This window comes from Tyto alba, unplaced genomic scaffold, assembly GCF_018691265.1.
Source record: "Tyto alba isolate M040663 unplaced genomic scaffold, T.alba_DEE_v4.0 Super-Scaffold_1000006, whole genome shotgun sequence".
Lineage (NCBI taxonomy): Eukaryota > Metazoa > Chordata > Aves > Strigiformes > Tytonidae > Tyto > Tyto alba.
Window position 1 is genome coordinate 15,148,881 of NW_024881272.1, and position 19,241 is coordinate 15,168,121.

General features: G+C 49.2%; 1 long non-coding RNA gene across 4 annotated transcripts; it reads left to right on the forward strand.

Annotated features, from left to right (window-relative positions):
* Positions 1 to 10,990: 10,990 nt before the first annotated feature.
* Positions 10,991 to 14,994, forward strand: LOC116963503. 4 transcript variants are annotated; one of them, XR_004408216.2, is made up of 3 exons: positions 10,991 to 11,509; positions 14,097 to 14,211; positions 14,348 to 14,994. It is a non-coding gene; the product is annotated as an uncharacterized LOC116963503 (long non-coding RNA). The 4 variants fall into 4 exon arrangements; XR_006166744.1 differs by lacking the exon at positions 10,991 to 11,509 and adding an exon at positions 11,951 to 12,038; XR_004408217.2 differs by lacking the exon at positions 10,991 to 11,509 and adding an exon at positions 13,454 to 13,514.
* Positions 14,995 to 19,241: the final 4,247 nt, after the last annotated feature.

The window sequence follows — 19,241 nt, forward strand, 5'->3', positions numbered from 1 at the left end:
CCAATGTTGTGATGAATTGAGGAAAAATGGAAAAATGTGGAAGAAATTCCCTTCAGTCTCAGAAACTGGTAATTCAGTTAATCATGAGAGTGTAAGTAGGATGAACCAAACAGGCACCCATGAGAAATGAATGCTATTAAAAATATCCTGCCCACACTGATGTACTAATGAAAAATGCTGGTTGACATGATTAATTGTTTTATCATGAAAGTGTCTGTATAGATGAAACCCACCCTGAGCTGTCAGGATGGTGTTATCCATCTCCCAGACCAGAGGTAATGAGGGATCATTCACCCTGGGTGGCTCCTACACAGGTGATTTGGGTTAATACACATACTAAAGAGGCCATTAGGCTGGGAAATTACTCAGCCCAAGCCTGCCTGCCAAGGTGGGGTTTGGAGTAGAGGAGTTTCACCAGAGGTGAAGGAAGGTGCTGGGGCTAATGACAAGAGTGGTGGAAGCAAGTTGTAAGGAGACACAGCATGTATGTACCAAAGATGGGGGGTTTTGGGGGTGTCAGAGCCAGTGGGGTCTGTGCTGGTCAGGGGATGTGATGCCCAGGAAGCACCTCTGGGCTGAGGCTGGAGCCCCCGGTGCAGGGGAGGGCTCACCGAGCTGTGGGCTGGCTTGTGGCAAATTGCAAGGAGTTAAAGTTAATGATAATTTTAATTTTATAAACTCATCTGGGCCAAACCTTGCAAATCTGAGCCAGACTGTGGGAATGAGCCTGAGTAAAGATTCACATAGTAATGCTTTGTGTCTGCCTCCTGTTTTCCCCCATTCAGGTGTATAATTGGGAATTTTTGGGGAAAAACTCATCTTTATTTACTACTAACATTTTTTTAGTACAACTACTATAGGAAAAATCTTATTTCTGCTTTTCTCTTATGTTAAAAAAGTAGCTTCTTATTATTATGAATTATTATAAATTGTCAAAATGCTCCCTTTCAGCCATTTAAAAATGAAGGATTTTTGTTTCAAAAAGTGTTATAGCAAACAGATTTTAAAAAATAAATTAAAGCAAACATTTCGATATCTCAAAAATGGAAAGTTTTGGTTACCCTCACCAAACCCTTAATTGTTTTCTATGGTTTCTCTGCCTACCAAAATAAATAATCCAGGGTGGAGCAAGCCTTTTCCACCCCTCTCCTGCAGAGTCTTTGAGACCTTGCAGTGCTTGTTTTGGGCAGGCCCTGGCAGGACGGCCTGTGCAGAGGATGCCTAAGAGAAGAGGCTGTCCCAGTCCTCACCATGCTCACTCCATGCATTGCATTATTGATCCTTTTGGACTTACCTGCTTTGTTCTCCCTTGCTGCAGCTCCTGCTGTGCTCTATGTTTCTCTGCCACCTCCACCAGTGGCTGGTGCACCTCCTCCCTTCACCCGTGCTGTGGAGAGGGACTGGTCCTTGGCTCAGCTGAGGGCAACTCCACTCCGGCCCTTCCCTCACCTTCCAGTTTCGTCCTCCTCCAAATACCAGCTTCTTAAGAAAAGTCTCCGGAAAAGGTCTAACAAGGCAGCAGCACAGCTTTTCAGCTGAACATGTATGCTTCCAGGAGCCCTGAGGGGTGAAGCAAAAGTAAACCCATTAGAGGCAAAAAGGGAAAGTTGCACAATATGCTTTTTTTCTTTTCTTGATCCGTGCTGTGAAATGGGAACTTCCCATTCTACTTTCTGTTTGGAGGGGAAGAGAAGAAAAGGAAAAGATTTGGAAGATTCTGTCAAGCGATAAAATACAAAGAAGTTTTTTTTCTTATACAGTAAATGAATGGCTTTCTGCCTCGCCTTTTGTTAAAGCTCTTAATCCAGCCTGTAAATAGGGACTTTCCCTTTGGACTGGCTGTTTAGATATAAGACTTAGAGCTGATCTGAAGTAATGGGATCAGAAAATAGGAGATATATATCAAAGAGAATGATACCTATGCTCATACTAGTGAACTTTCTCTTGCAGCATTCCTTGTATACTGTATGTAAATGTTCACAAGTACAAAGTGCACCTCATTTTACTGCAGACCTAAGCAAAGGCACCCTCTCTGAGCAGCCTGCCTGTTTGATCCGGGAGGGGCAGCCTGCCTGCCTTCAGGCAAAGCACAGATCCTCTGCAACAAAGCAGAACTCGAGAGGCAAGTGTGTTGCGTGGCCTGATTTATGTTTACTAAATGCTGGAAGAACTCAGCATTCAAGGATAACTGAAAGTGGAGATTCACACTTCCAGATCTTGGAAATGGCAATAGTTCACCTGATCAAGCAAAAAAGACAGCAAAACAGGGACTTAGGATAGAGTGAACTCTTAACTAAAGAACAGATTATCTTCAAAGAAAAACTACGTCACATTTGTGAAAGAACTTTTTACCCTGCTTGTTATGCTGCCCAAACTTTTACAATGAAGCTGTAGCCTTTCTGGCTGTTACCTCAAGGCTGTGCCACGGCTTTCTGTAAGTATGGCTGTGGCAGTGCGTTGTTCTTCTGGGGTTTGGAAACCTTCCAGCTCGTATTCAGCTGCCATGGAAAAAATCCTGAAAATTCACAGACTTGTCTTGTTTCCAAAGACACCTCTGACCCAGGCAATGTATTCTAAAATCCTTAATCATTTTCTACTTACTGAAAATCCTCACTGACTGAATAGGAATTTTTCCCAAGTCAGAAATTAAGAGAGAAGGGATTTCTATTGTGGTTCTTAAAGATTAACATAAAAGTATAGTGAGAGTATAAATATAAAACATGATGTGCTTGTATTTTCTTTTTATTTTAAAATGAATAAATGAATCACTTGCCTTCCATTTTGTATTTAGGAGCATTTGGATGCCATTTGATGCTATTTATATTTTCTAGGGCAGCTTTCCATCACATGATTTTTTTTAATAGGTGCTACTATGACTATATTTTAGAAGACCCTTGAAGTAAACCTCCAACCAGCACTGTCAAGGTAATTTGAAAAAGCTGCTCAGACTAGAGTGCTCTGATAACAAACTCTGTTTCTTCCGTTTCTTGCATTAATCTTGTGTAAACTAAGTGGAACTTTGCAGATCAATAATTAGACCCAAGGAAAAAAAATACTGAAACGAAATTTCTCTTCTGCTGCCCAGATCTGCTTTACACATCAGCAGAAGTAAAGAGCAATATTTGTGAAAGTTGTTGGCCTGAGCTGATTTTCTTCCTCGTTGAAAATACTGTGTGACTGAAGGGGGAAGCCTTTAGAGAAGGCAGCGCAGGATCTGCCCTGTGTTCTTAGAGTCAGAGGCCACCAGCACAGAGCTATCTGCTTGTAAAAATTCCAGCTCTCCCACTGAACGGTTTGAGCAACAGACTGACATCTGTGTGCATACTCTCTTTTTTTTAAAAATAGTCTTTATTACCATCGTACTCTCTTATAAAGTTTATGGGTGAGGTTTTCTGTACTGCTACTGTGTTTTGTTTTCTTCTCAAAGTAAACCTGTTATCTGTCAAAACCACAAGTTACATTATGAGCATTTAAAATGGCTGTCAGTATTTGTATTAATACATTTATCCCCGATCAGCTGAAAGCTGTGAAAAGTTTGCTTTGAATTCATCCCTGAGATATCTTTTAAAATACCAGTAGAGGGGATGTTTTAATTCTACTACACAAATAGCAGCCACTTCTTTTTTATTCTGCACTTTAAGCAGTACAACCACTTGAATATCTCCTACTTCAAATACAAAGCCACAATAATTAAACATTTGGAATAAATACTTCATTTGGCTTCAGTATCAGTATGACCATTACTGAAAGGTGTGTACTTCATTGCCTGTTTCAACATTATACTGAAAGGCCTTCATTTCAATCAAATTAAATCTCAACTAAGTTAACTAATAAACAGGAGTATCGGGCGATGGCACAGCACCACCCCAGTTGCTAATGCAAAATGATAAGCAAGCGGTGAAAGGTCAGCCCTGGAACTGGGGGGCCTGCAAACGCAACCTGCTTTTCATATTGATTGTGTTTCCCAGTGGGCTTTGGGTCAGGTGCTGAGACCTCAGGGCTTGCTCTGTCTGCAGCTGTCTCGCTGTTTTCTTAGCTTACCTTGAGCAAATTCTGCAATGTTTCTGTACGGTTCCTCCAAGGATAAAATAGTTTATCAGGGTTGCAAAGGCATCAATGCCTCTGAAAAGCTCTTTGACATTCCCTATGAGGAAGATGCTATGCACAATAAAAGATGTACTCTGTGTGTGTGTGTGTGTGTGTGTGTGTAAAATATAATCTTAAGGGTTAATGTTTCACTGCAGGATATTTATTTTTACGTATTATTAAAACCACTGTGAATTAATGCTTTTGTTTAGATTAAAATGGGTTTACAGGCAACAAAAAAGATAAGATATAGGCACCTGTTTAGAGGGAGGAGCAACATAAAGCTATATATCTTTTACCAAAAGCATTTCTTACAGAATTGATACACATTGATACCGAGCAGATCAATATGTAACTGTACAATAAAGTGGAGAGAAGATGAGATTAAATGTTCAAATACATATACTAATTAGAAAGGACATGTACATCCACGTATAGAGAACCTGACAGTGAGAAAATGACAGAGATTCAGCACCACAGTGAATTATAAATGTCAAATTACAAGGATGCATGTAAAAAAAGCTTGTAACTGTTAGGAACTAGACTGTATTCATGTGAAGGCTGTTGCCTTTATCATCTTCTTAAATCCCTCTAAGGTGTTCTGTCATTCACTGTCAAATTTTCTGCGTAAGATAATAAGACATATGTCACACAAGTGTCCAAAACTGCTTCTCTGCCATTGCCAGGACACACTAATATATTTGGGTTTTGTTCGTTTTTTGGTTTTGTTTTGTTTTGTTTTTTTTAAGCAACAAGGATATTAAGCAGGAAATCTGCTTAAGTATTAGCAGTCAATTACAGTTTGTTTTTTTCCCCTTGGATGTGATAAAATCTAACACACAATGCCCAAAATGCAGGGGAAAAAGGAGCCATCAATGTGTGTTCAGATTTGGCTGTGGCCTCAATAGGCTGTCAGAGAGCCATAGGATGCACAATAAAAATGGATGCTAACTAAATTTTGACGTGCAAGAGCATGCGTTTAATTTGCAAGATGTTTTGTTTAATTAAAAGGTAAATACCATTTATAATTCTTCTCACAGACTGTTTGAGAGCAGCAACACCTACGGCGCTCTCAAGCCGTGCAAAGAACTTCTTTGATGCATCTGATCCATTGGGTAGGTACATTTAAATGAGAACAGTTCACTGCTATATTAAGCGATGTCCTTGTTTTTACACAATATTGGTTATTGCTTCTAAAAATTTCTAATCATCGGTTGCAAGATATTAGCTGCATGAAGCATGTAAAATATTCTGCCATGGAAGTGTGGTGAAAATCCCTCCCCACATATAACTGACTTGGAGAGACAACAGTCACCCTGGTGCAGAAGATTTGCATCAAGCCAAGACATCACATAAATATGAAGGCATAAAAACCTGTCTGCACAAGCCATGTTCAGACCTCTCTGCATACAGGGCACACAGAATTGCTGCTGAAGCAATCATGTCTTTTTAAGGCTTGCTTTTCTTAGCTATATCCTCTCCTTCCATACAACCCCCCAAGCTTGCAGAGCTTACAGTTAATTCCCTTTAAGGTCTTTGAGACTCAACACCAAGTTACAGATCTTGTCCTCATGCTCTGCTTTGGGCTGTTGTGGTTCCTTCAGCAGAACCCATCATCCAACCAGAATCATCCTCACTCCCCATGGGCTGAGGTGAGTCTGTGGCTGCGATGGGTGTTTCACGTGGCCACATCACCCTACTGCATCCACACAGTCACCCTCTGAAACCTGAGTGTCTTCTGCCAGCTGCTCAGCGGCACTTACTGGTTGAAACCGCTAATGGAAAAGCGTTGGGGAACAGCCTGGCTCTGGGACGGCTGCCTCTCCCACCAGCGGTCTTTAGGGGCAGCATCTCCAGGTCAGCTTTTCCAGTGGGGAGCCCAGCAGCTCTCATTTTGTTAGGTTGTTTTCATGACAGAAGAATGTCTGGGAAGAGGTGCAGGCTGCTGACACCCAGCTCTCTAATATGCTGAAGCTGGATGCTGTTCTGCTCAGAGGGTCTGATGGTATCAGCCTCCAGAGAATCAGTGTCTGACACTCCCAGTCTGTTGTTCATATTGGTTCAGTCTCAGCTGAGCTATTTCCAACAACGAAAAACACATCTGAGAGAGTTACAATTTGCTGTAATCATATTTTTCCAGTTTTTCTCTGTGATAATTACTCCCATAAATATCATTGCTTCACCTCAGCTCAACAGAGTGCTCTCTATTTCTGTACTCAGTCTCAATCTTCCACACATGGATTTCTGGGGAAGGACAGTGATAGTATTTATTATTACCAGGACCACTCCAGCTATGGGGCTGTGAGGGCTTCCAGTTTTAGTCCAGTTTCTGTGCTGTATTAGCAGTTCAAAAAATTGCCATCTGAAGTGAAAACTGGCGAAGAAGATGTGTTGAATTGCACACGTGTTTAAAGAATATGTAATAACAATAATAAAGCTTCTACCTGGTCTTCAACCAGGCAAAAACTTGAAAACTGGAAGTCAGGGTGCAGCTTTGCAGTTACACGTCTCTGACTTTACTGCTGGCCTCTGGGTTTGGTTTAGTAACAGAGAACGTCTTTAATGTAATCAATGGGCTGCAGGCCTCAGGAATTCCAGTTTCTACTGTGCTTACTGACTACCAGCTTTTAGGATAGACCCATAAAGTAGACTTCATAAGAATAGGGGCTCTTTCTAACCACCAGCTTAAGAATCATGGACATATTTGGTCTTCAGAGTGCCAGGCACTGGGAGTACCCAGAAAGGAGACACTTGGTCTGAAAGCATGTGATGTAAGTAGGCATATGGGAAGGAAAAAGAGGTGAGAACAGGAGTATTACTGTCCCTGTTTTAAAATTGGTGAAATGTGGCAAAAGACTAGAGGATTCACCAAAGTTACTTCTGTTCCCTATGGCAGACCTGGCATTCAAAGTAAAACCTCCAGATTTCTAATGTACCCTCTTAACTACAAGGCCGTTCTTCCCCTCCAGAAGATGATATATAGGTATATAAATGTGCATTGATGTAATGCCAAGTTATAAACCACAAGCCTTTCAGAACTCATGTCCCTGATAGATTGCGAAAGAACTGGAAGTCAGGAGAATTGTGGTTTGTCTGACCTTATGCTAATCATTATCCCTACTTGTGTCTTGGTTAAACTGAAAATGGATAGAATAATAAACCCTTTTGAAAACCGTAGTTTCTGGGTGTTGGTCACGACCCAGTTTTCATAACTTGCTAGGATATGGGGATAATCAGGGAAATGAAGATTCTATCTTATGAGACAAAACCAAAAAGCTTGATTTAAACAAAAGAAATTATGAGAAGGAATATTAGTACACTGTGAGGGGAGTAAATATCAGAAGTAATTAAGTTCAAGGACAAAATTGGCATCTGAACAAATGGATATAAACGGGCCCCTAATAAACGCAGGCTAGAAGTCTTAAGAAGCCGAGTTATGAGATTCTGGAACAGCTTTCCAAGGGGAATAGTAGAGCCAGAGAAAGTAAGTGCTTCTTAAATGGATCTCAATCAGTTTATGAACTGGGTGTCATGCCTGAGATAACCAGAGAGCTGGACTCTCAGGTGAGACAAGTCCAATGTTCCCAGGTAACAGCCAGAACATCACCAAGCTAGAATGTCTTGGTGATACTCTGGAGAAAGAAGTAGGCAGCCACAATGTATCTCAAGTTGCATCATGGATATTTTGGTTTTTAGGTTCCTCCGCTCAGAGAATCTCTTCAATTCCCCCATTACCCCACCAGCCCAGCACTTGAGACGTTCTGTGGCATTTCCAGGTAACCCTTCCGCGCTCTCAAGTGCCGGCGTAGGAGCAGAGCTGGAGCGGCTCCAGGTAACGTTGAACGTGGAAGTTCCTTGTGCCGGGGCGGGCGGGCAGGAGGGACGCGGGCGGAGGCGGGACGGGGACGGGGACGGGGACGGGGACGGGGACGGGAACGGGAACGGGGACGGGGACGCTGCCCCACGGCCGCCGCGGGGCTCCCGGGCGGGGCGGGGCGGGGCGGGGCCCGGACCCCGCCCACCTGCGCGGGCTGCAGCGCCGCCCGCGGCCAGCAGGGGGCTCCGCCGCCGCGCGCCGCGCAGGCGGGCTGGGGCCGCGGGGGCCCGGTACGGCCCGACACACACACATACACGCACCCCTCCCCCCCCCAATCCTCACACCTCCCCCCCGCAGCCCGCCGCCTCCCGAAGCCCCCCCACCGCATCTCCGCGGGTGCGGAACGGGCCTCCCGGCGCGGCCCGAGGCCGGGGAAGCGGGGCCGGCGGAGCGGCCGCCGGCGGCCGGGGCGAGGCAGCGGCTGCCGGGAGACAAAAGGCCGCCGTGTGTCCGCCTCTGCGGCAGCGCGGGGTGCGCGGCCGCTCCCCCTCCTCGGGCAGCCTGCGGCAGGGACGGGGGCTGCCGCCCTGGCCGCAGCCCGGCCTCCCTCCCCGCCTCGCTGCGGCGCGGAGCTGCGAGAAAAGACCGTCTTGTTCTTAACGGTAACAGGCGGCCATGCGTGCCGAGGGCAGCGGGGCGCCGGCAGCCCGTGGGAGCAGGCAGCTGCGGAGCGGGTGCCGAAGCCCGTGTGAACAGTGTTAACCCCGGGTAGAAAGCGGAGAGAGGGAATAAAGCGGGTCCTTGCAAACCGATGCTCAGGTGTGATGGGAGAAAGAAAGGGAGCGGCCAGCTTTTATTGGGCACTGAAGCTCCGGAATTACAAGTAACAGTAACTAGATCGCTTTAACACTGGGTTGTTTGTTTGCTTGTTTATTTGTTTTTTCTCTAGTACGGCATTTTGTGCGTTCCCGTGTGAGTGGTGCCGCGGCATGCCGGGGGCACGGCAGACCGTGGCTGCGGGAGCGGCACCGGGCGCTGCCCGAAGTTCCCGCTGGCCCCGCAGGAGCACAGAGCGTCCCGGTGGGGCAGCGCCCGCGGGGCTCGGGGGGGGCGGCTGCCGCCTCGCCGCTGTCGCCGTCGTCCGCCTCCTTTTCCCTGGGACCGAGGTTTCCCTGGGACCGAGAGAGGCGAACTCTCAAAGTCGTGCCCGAGAAAGAGCCGCCCGGCCGGGGGGAGACGGGCGGGATCCTGAGCGCCGGCACCCGCCTTGCCCTGCCTGGTGCTGGGTTCTTGCCTTGCTCCTCGGCAAACCCGGGGAAAGGGCAGGCTTTGCCTAGGAAGCTTCCCATAGTCGTATGGAGAGGAGGGGAGCAAGAAAACAACATGTCTTCAGAGCGGCACCTCGCCTTGTTCTCTCTTCTGCTCTCCCGGCTGGGGCTGGACGGGGGGCTGAGGAGAGCCGGAGTCGTGCTCCGTGCTCTGCCGGGGGCCGGCTCGCCCCGCTCGTAGCCCCTCCTAAAGCAACACGCCCGAGCCCTCGTGGTGAAGACTCAAAACCCAGCAAAAGTTGGATCTTTTTCGAAAAGGGGCCTGGGGGGGCGCGGAGCCGGCAGCGGCGGGGACCTGACCTGCAGAGGGCAATAGTTGGACGCAAATGCTAACAAAGGCGGCGCGGCTCGCTGGCTCGGCACCGTGGCCGGGACCCAAGACTGCTGTGTAGGTAGGCAGCAGTGCTTAATTAATGTATATTGAAACAAAAGATAGGGTGAATTGTTTGATTTGTCTTTAAGCTACGTTTTCAAGGCTAATCTAATTCATAACTGTTAGATTTATTCTAAAGAGATTACCACAAACTTCCAGGAGAGGCATGCAGTTAACTCCAGAATTACCCTAAACACTAATTGTTTACCGGAACATTTACATTCAGCCGCTTGGATTTGTATTATTAGCGTTATTATTCTCCTCTAATCAGATAGGCGAGGTGGAGACGAACGGGAGCTTTCCTAATTGTTGTAGCGCTTGTCAGGGCGGCTTGTCAGACTTCGGCGGAGGCGGCGGCGGCGGCAGCGGCCCGGCGCGGCGGTGACGGGCGCGTCGCGCCTGGCCATTGTCTGCGGGGCCGGGCCGGGCCGTTCAGCACCGGGTGGGCGGACAGCGCCCGGCCTCGCTCCCCCCGCCCCCGCCCGCGCCCGCGCAGCCCGGCCGGCGCCCGGGGATGGGCCGGGCCGGGCCGGGCCGGGCCGGGGAGGAGATCCCCTCCCGTTTGTTCCAGCAGCCCTTTCTCCCGCTGGTGATGGATTTATTAGGGAGTGGAAAAGATCACCCCGACGGGCGCACTTTGTCTCCCCGTCTGTGGGTGTAGACGCCGCTGCCGTAGGCGTCTGCGGCTTGTGTACATATACTTCTTTAATAATTACATGTACGTCTCTATAACCTCATTATTCAGGAAAGGCTAGAAAACACGAGCAAATTGGAGTGTTGGCAGCAGGGGTGACTGCAGGTCTGGATGCACGCTCCATCTCTTCCCAACTCGCCGCCCCCTTCCTCCCCCCCTCCCCAAATCATATTTATCTGAGATTATGTCAAATTTCAGTGATCGGAAATGTCTTGCCCAAAAGCCATTCCCACTGGAAAAAGTCAAAAGGGTTCCTGGCATTAAAACGACCTTGCGTCATTCCTGATGAAATTAGCAGCGCTGCATGGTTAGAGCTTTGCTATGGATGCACTTTGGTCACAGTAAGAAGTAAGAGATTTGGGGTGTAACCTCCCCATCTGAGCAGGAGCCGTCTGCTTTTACTAGCTGTGAACCCCGAGACCAGCACTCAAAAGCGCCTTAGACCTGCAGTCCATTTTTTACTTGTCTTTAAGTGCAAGCGATGGGAATTGCTAACCTCGGCTAAGAAAATTTCATTTCCCCCATCCTGCTAAACGGTTCTGGTCGACATATGTTTGTTATCAGAGAGAGGTGCTATGAACACAGAGCCATTTTCTTAGCAGCTCTTTGACTCTGTGTTACCATAGTCCCACACGGCATTGGTCCTTTCCCGTTGGGAAGTCATGAATAAGAGACTGTGAAGCTTGCACGTCAGATCTTCCTCAATTAATCCACCATTAGCATGTTTGGGATCCTCTACTGGATGGTTAACAGCAGCTTTGGTAACTGTATGCTGTCCATACCCAATTATGCTCTGCTAAAAATGAACTCTGCAGAACAACCTTCCTGAGCTGTCAGTGTCTCCCGTTTTCCTATTTTAACGCTTGTGTGTAGTGGCAGGCGACAGATGGTGTAGATCAGATCGATTTGATTGCATTAGGCGATTTTTTTTTTCCTCCTCTCCCCCCCGACTCCTTTTCTGGAAGCCCACATTCATCTGAGAGGCGATCGCCGGGGACATGGGAAGCAAGAGCAGCCGCCGATGTGTGAAAGCAACGAGACATGGCCAGCCAGAGGCGCCGGGGTCCCTTCCCGGGGTTTGTTAACATGGTAATCCGGCACCAGGAGAGAAAGCTGCTTTCTGCTGCCCAGAGCCCATTCCCCATCACACATCAGATGACTCCCTGGTTTTACACACAGTTGGAGTTCTGCTCGAAACCTGGATTTAAAGGGTAAGCGCTTCAATAGAGGTGGATTTCTGGTGGTTACTCGGGTAGGTGGCAAATGGAGTGAGCTCCCAGCGATTTTAAAAAGAGGCTGCCTTTGAGCGGGAATGAATATTTTTCTGCCTTCCTCCTTTCTTTCTTTTCCCTTTCTCCCCCCCCCCCCCCCCTCCGTGCCCCCTCCCCCTTTCACCAGCGAGCCCCCTAATTCAGAACAATTTCTCGCACGGAAAGACATCGCGCCTCTCTATTGATGGATGGGATCGATATTCCCCCCTCTGAAATTTGCTTTTCATGGCAAACCCGAGCTCTGTTCAGAGCTCCGCTCCTGATAGCTTAATTGTTTAATTCCCTCCATCCACTCCCCTCCCTTCTGCCTCCCCGCCCCCCCTCCCCGGGCACGGCAGAGGCGGCGGACGTGCCCCCCGGGGCCCTTCCCCGGCCCCGCCGGGCTGGGGCTCCTGCACCCGGGCTCTTTCGGCGGGAAAGCGGGGCGGCAGCACCGATAGACACGGCTCTCCGGAGCCGGTGAACAAAGGTATTTAACGCCGAGGCGCGCCGCCCCGGGCACCTCCCGCATGCGGCGAAGAAGGTGCGATGCGGCAGCGGGCCGGGGGTTTCGCTCCCCCGGTGCTCAGCGTGCCGGGGGCGGGGGGTGCGCCGGGTGCCGCCGGTGTCGGGGCGGGCAGGGAGGGGCCGGGGCCGGGGCCGGGGCCGGGGCCGGGGCCGGGGCGGGCCGGGAGCCGCCGGCGGGCGGGGGCGCGGGCGGGCGGGCGGGCGGCCGCGGGGAGCGGCGCGGCGGCGGCGGCGGGCGGTGCTCGGCGCTGTCCGGCGCCGCGGGTGCTGAAGGGCCCGGCGGGCGGCGGCGGGGGCGGCGGCGGCGGCGCGGGGGAAGTTTCGGAGGGCGCTGTATGCGCGGGGGAGTGGGGGGATGCGTTCCCGGGTGGGGAAGGGCAGCGTCAGATGGACACGGCGAGAGTAAGGCTGGAGCCGCGCGGGTCCTCTTCTCCCCGAGAATCGCATTTTTTATTTTCTTTTTTTTAAAAAAAAAAAAAAAGAAAAAAACATAAACCAAACCAAAAAAACCCAACACCCCGAAGTTTGGATTTCTGCCTAATTCCCGATGCATTTGTGGAGCGCCTCCAAATTTCGGAGGATATCGGACTAGGTGTATCGCTGTTGAGTGTTTTCGCCACGACTCGGTGCATTTTACTTTTTCAAACGGCTTTTGTTCAAGTTGAAGGAAACCCACTGCATCAGTTATTCGAGTTCCAACGCCAGCTAATGGGGTTACAGCCTTCAATTTCACAGCGGGGAAAAATTACGGTGTTATTTACTTTCTATCTGACATTTAAAATACAACTTGAAAGCTTGCTGTGTTAGAGGAATATAGGAAATCGCACCTAAACTGAGATTAAAAGAGGAGAGTGAATTGGCTTTTTTTTTTTTTCCCTAATTGAAGGTAATGTGGCTATCAAAGTATTTTTTTTTTCTTTCTCTCTTTGTTTTTCTATTTTATTGCAAATTCAGACAAGAGCCTGTGTTACAAAACAAATGCTGTCTTCTCGTATGTTTATGTAGGAAGCATAGTGGTAACAAGTCAAGGAAGAAAGGCAAGGGCTCATGTTAAGGAAGGAATCTGTAGAAAAAGCAAGCATCTTGTATTAATTTCAATTGAAATCTAATCAACAAGCTGGTCAGTTACGGGTGCAGCGGATAATGAGAGCTGTGCGTGCTGCATAATTACTCCTGGCTGAAGAAGTGCGGAGTCCCCGCTCTGTGTGGGCTCTGACCGTGCGCGGCTCGTTATTCCCCCTCCCCGCCGCTCGCACAGAACCTGTCCTCGGCGCCAGGAGCCGGGCTGAAATAACCCGAAGAAGTTTCCTAATCGCCAGGCGAAGTGTGCTGTGCCATGACGTTGCAGAGATCCTTTCTATTTAGTTGGCGAACAATAAACGTTTATTATCACCGCGGCAGATCATCAGACAAAGCTTCCCCCTCCCGCCTCCCCCAAGTACGAGCGCTGCTGATAAGGGAACTTGCTCCGGGTGACAGGCAGAGCCGCGGGCGCCATTTGGAAATAACTTCTTTTTTTTTTTTTTTTTTTTTTTTTTTTTTTTTTTCATTTTTTTCAAACATTTGCGGGGAGGCGGCAGGTGCCAGTGCGGAGGTGCCGCCGCTGCCCCCGCCCGCCGCCGAGGAGCCGCCCGGCTCGGCTCGGCGCCTCGCAGCCCCTGGGCTCTGCCGCCCGGGCACCCGTGGGGAGCCAAGTGCGCCAAATTTGTACTTGGAAGCCTTTTTCGCCTTAGATTTTTACGGCACTGGGGAGGCCTGACAGAGAGAGCGCCTCTGCTGAGCTCGGAGCCTTTGCTATTTCGTTCTTTGCTTTTTCTTTCTGTTCATCGCCTTCCTTTCTGCCCTCCCTCCTCTTGGTAGCACATCGAGTCAGTGTGAGTCAGGACTTGTAAAATGCATTTCCAAAGCCCAGATGAAATGTCTCTCAGGCGTGGCTGCTGCTTTGTCGGAGCTCTCCCAAGCCCACCTATGCAAACAGATTTGTAATGTTTGTGTGCTTAACCGTGCATCTCTTTTACAGGAATCTGTTGCTGCGTGTGACATCTCTTGCAAGCTCCCAGAGAGAATTGATGGAGCATACAGCTAGGGAATAGGATGCCAGAGAAGCACAGAGGAAGAAAACAGGCGATCACCAGGTAAACTCAACCTTACTTTGATTTATTTCCTTTCACCTCGCCTGCAAGACCTTGCCCGCACCAGTAAGACAGCGGGGGAGCAGAGGGACTGTACGCGTGTGTGTTAAACGCCTGCTCCTCTCCTTTGCCTCCGCAGGATGGGAAGGTTCGGCGTCCATTGGATATGGGACGAGATCACTCGGCAACCCCTGTGGATTCTCCTTCTTCTAGAGGGGAATTATAGTTATGGATTTATTGTCCCGGTGCAGCACTTCCACCACCAGCAGCAGCAACAGCAGCAGCTTTCTGACTCTCTTCGGTGACGGGTATTCTTGGGTGGATAATACGGATTACGTTGTTATTGCTTAAGAATACGCGTAGTCGAGGAGAGTACCGGCGGCGGGCAGGCAGGCAGGCAGCGCGACCGCCCCCAGCCCACCAGCTGGCTCCTAACCTCCTCTAGTTGCCAAGGTAGCACCTTTTCCATCTTTTCCTACGCTTTGCAATGTTTCACTCTGTCTGTGTCTCTGCCCGGGCGGGGGGAGCTCGGACGCCCCGTCCCCAGCGGAGGGGGCTGCCCGCGCGTGTGTGTGTGCGTGTGCGTGTGAGCTAAGCCCAGGGCTGGGGAGGGCCGGGGAAAGGCTTGCTCGGCCCCGCAGGAGCGCTCCGCGGGCGGCCCTGGCCCTGGCCCTGGCCCTGGCCCTGGCCCTGGCCCGCCGCGGGGGTGCGGGCAGGGGGTGACCGGGGGAGCCGGGGCCGCTGCGGAGTGCGCCTCCGCGGGCAGCGCTCGGCAGGCTGCGCCGGGGCCGGGGGGCCGGGGCTGGCCCCGGCCGGGGACCCCGGGGCCCCGGCAGCCCCCCCGCCGCGCCCGGCGGCCCCTCGCCCCTCTCCGGCGGGGGGGGCGCGGGGCGGGGATGAGGGGGGCCGGGGCGGCCGCGGCCCCGCCTGTCGGAGGGGGGACCCAACCCCGGGACACGGGGCTGCCCGCAGGGCCGGGGCGGAGCCCTGAATGCCGCCCCCTCCGCGGTTGCGGCCCCCGCGCCCACGGCAGTCGCGCCGTGCGGAGGTGGGGGCCCGCCCGCGGGCGGAGCGGGTGCCGAGCACCCGTGCCAGCGAGGCGTGGGGAGTCCGGCCCGGCCGGGGGTGCGCCCCCCCCCCCGGGGAAGCCCCTGTTCCCCGGGTGCCGAGGCGCCCGGCCACCCGGCGGGGCCGCTGCTGGGGAGCAGGTTGTGGCCGATCGCTTCGAGGGGGTGATATCCCCCTGCCCTCTTATCGCCACCCCACAGTACCAACGCGGCGAGGGCAGGACTACGAACCCGCCTGCACACCAGCCCCGGCTCAGCAGGTCGGGAAGCGCCCCGCAGAATGCAGAGCTTGTCAGCCTCTGAGGCCCCACGCTGAGGTACATGCTCAGGGCCAGGGCCGAAGGGTTGTTTCCCCCCCTGGCTCTCAGGAGGTGGCTTCTTTGTGCCCCTCCAAGAGCTCAGGACTCCCCAAATGCTACTTGCAGCTGGATAGACAGGAGACACAACCAAGGGAGTGTTGATTCCCGTCACTGGCCAAGCCATGCCCCATCTCTTTAAAGCAGAAGAAGAGGTGCCTCCGTCCCTCTCTCCCATCTCAGCAGCAGGGCATGGGCTTTGGTTAAAAGCCTTATCAGCCTTTTGGATGCTGTGGTTAGGAAAATCCAGGTTAGGATGCTGTGGTTAGGAAATTCCCTCTGGTCCTCTGCTCCCAACACTGCCAGAGACACGAGTGGGGTGTGAGCGATCCCTGTGTTTCCCCATTCAAGACCTCTCCACATGCCCAGATGATCCCAGGTCTTGTTGCCACGTAGTCGCAGTTTTGAGACCAGATTTCAGCCTTAGGTGAATTAGATCAGAAGCCATTTTAAAGCAAGACCAAGAGTACTGTGATGAGATAGCCTTTCTGAATGGATCCTTCTCCAAGCTCAGCTATGATGAGGCTGAGAACGATTTTTAACATGGATGAGCCAAACATGGGTTGTTCATTAAGTTGTGAGTGCGAGGTGGGATGGTGGAGAATGTCTTTGTCTCTTGCTTAGCGATTGAAAGGCCATCTATGCTCTGCTTAATTATTTCCAACAACTGCCAAAGGAATCTTACTCTGTTGCCTTCAGTAGTGAGTGGAGCGCTCATTGTTACACAGACGTGTGGATCTGTTATTCTTTAGACACATCTTTGATGTTAGCACTCTGATCCTCGTGTTTCTTTAATACCACTTGAAAGCAGATCTTTTTCTTGTAGTTTAGTATGTTCAACAGCCTCAGAAATAATGTTAAATTATGCTTTAAAAAGACACAATCAGCTGCTAAACCATAGTCAGTTCAGCACTGTAACACAGGCACGTTCACAAGTGCTGCAGGAACAGCGATGGAAACATTATTTTAAACATCCAGGTTTGTATTACAAACCTTCCTCTGATCTGAGCTTTTAGCTGACATTTTCCCTTGAGTCATGACTTAGAGTATTATCAGGGGTTCCCATTTCATCACATAAAGGATGTGGGTTTGTTTGCTCTTTGCTTGGTTGAGTATCTTGTGTAGTATGGATTGGACTGGTACCCAAATACAAACTTAGCAAAATGTTTCTCTATACCTGGTTTCTTCTAGTTGCTTTCTGTTTAGCACAATGAGCTGTTTTTGCTGAATAATGCCTTAATGACAGGGCTGATGCATTTTTAATGCATGTACTCTTTGTCATTGTCAAAATTAACGTTTCGATGATTGTAGATTTCTCTAAAATCTGTTGGGAATTGCTATGTTATGTGGGTTAAAAGAGTGAAACTGTAAGGTCTGATCAGCGAAGTACTGGGTATGCTCACCAAAATAATTATAAAATATTGTGTAAAGGCTCAATAGCATAAGGGCTCTTAGGATGATGTTTCCCAATAGCACGATCTCCAAGTGTCTCTCCCCGTTCATTAGCAGTTCCTGGGGTCTGTCACGCATATATATTGAAGGACAGAAGCGGTTGTTTCTGAACAACAGATCTCTCAGACTATTTATACTGTGGGCCTGATCCTGGGAATGCACGTAGCTTCCATGGGACTGCTCAGGGCAGCAAGGTTGCTCATGTTAAATCCAAAATATTTTGGGCCAAATCCTATCATTCAATGCAATAGCAAAGCCTCAATTGATTTCACTGTGGGAAAGATTAGACCCCTAGTGAAAAGGATTTTTACAACACTACACTTCCTATTTTTTTTGCTTCAGAAATTGCGAATCCTGTGTGCTAAAAAATGAGTCTACAAACCTCCTGCCTCTAATAGTCTAATGATATTTTATTAACAGCAAAAATTATACTAAAAGGCTATAGTGCAACATAATGAGAAATTACTTTATAAATAAGGGGGTTTAATTGTACCAGTATGAGTATTTTCTAAGACAACATCTTAGAATGAGGTTTGTGGCAGCACCAACCGTGTGTTAACAGTTATTTTGGCGAGTGCATGTTTAATTAATTTAGAATACTAAATTTCTGTTCTCACATTGTTTTTGTAATCTGCATCCTGGTAGAAAATTAAATAAAGAATTAGCCCAAAAATAATTACTTGAACTTAGCCTTTTTTTAAAGGCCATAATCCTATGAAGATTTATATCTCTGGGTAATTTAATCCGCTGGAGTAGCCTCAAAGGCTGCTCCCATAGGTAAGTCTTTGTCGCACCAGGGCCCCCGTAGCAGTGTAGCCGATTGATGGAGGAGCGACGCAGGAGTGGCAGCTGCCCTGGCGCAGAGCAGGGTGCTGCAGGGCCCCCCCACGGCCCCCTGGGGGGCTGGCTGCTCCCCCCTGCTCCACGCTGGGGAGACGGCGACTGCTCGGGCCTTCCCAGAGCGGGGGACTGCCGAAAGGGCTGTGGTCCCAAGCACCACGGGCACGTCATGCCCCATGGCGGGAGCGGGAGAAGGAAGAGTAGCTTGGGTCCCTCTTGCCCTGCCCTGCCTGCATCTGCTTAGAAATACCCTGAGCTAAGTGATGAGGAGTGCTGTTTGATTTCGGGTGCTCCTTCCACAAACATTTAAGCCTATAGCCCTTATGTATATATAAACACACATATCTCTGAATGGAGTGAATATGCACACATGCACACATGCACACGCATCTCTCTGAAGGGAGGCTACAACATCACATGAAAAGCCCCACTCTCCCAGGCCTGACAGAGGCACCACTCCCACTCCCCTCAGCAGGGACCGTGCAGTTGCAGTGCATGTTTATGACTGGTGTGGTGATTTCTCTTGCTGCCTGCAAATTTGCCTAAAATAAATGCATACACTGTTGCATGTACATATGTGCAGTTATGCAGATGCCTTTTCTTGGGATCAGTTCTGCTTGCTTTCCACTTTTAAGACTACATCTAATTTTGAGGGGAGTGTAAGATTTCTTCCCATTACAGGTTATTGCCTTTCATGTCAGTTTAGGTGGCTTCTAATGTTTGTACGGTTTTCTTAAGGAAACTGAAAACAGTAATACCTATACATTCACACAGGTATGAACATACTTTACAGCTGTAAGAATAAGCTAACTAGCCTTTTTCTATGGGTTTTTACACTACACTAGGAGTAATACAACTAAATTTTTATGTTTTGTTTTTTTTTTTTTTTTTTAAATCAATAGTATCTTTACATACACAAAAGGATTTTTTTCTTTTCTTTTTAAAAGAGTAGTATTTTTCTGAAAACCGCCCCTCTCCTCCCCCCCCAATACTACCCCTAGCTGTTATGACTCCTCACCATTTAGTATTGTAAAGGTAAAGCTTAACACTCATTATTAATAATCATAAATTTTTACCAGATTCAGCATCTGCCTCCTGAAAGCTTTAATGGTGGAAACATTTCCTGGGCTAATGCCTATGATGCTTGCATGCTTTTTATTGCTATCATTTAGTAACCAAATTGCTCAAAAATCAAAGGACTTGATTATCGCATACCTGCAATGCATAGAGCTATTTATAAATGTTGGCTCGATAATAACAATGACTCAAAATAAATTTAAATGACAGGCCAAAAATAAGAAGTCTAAAAGTGAAAACC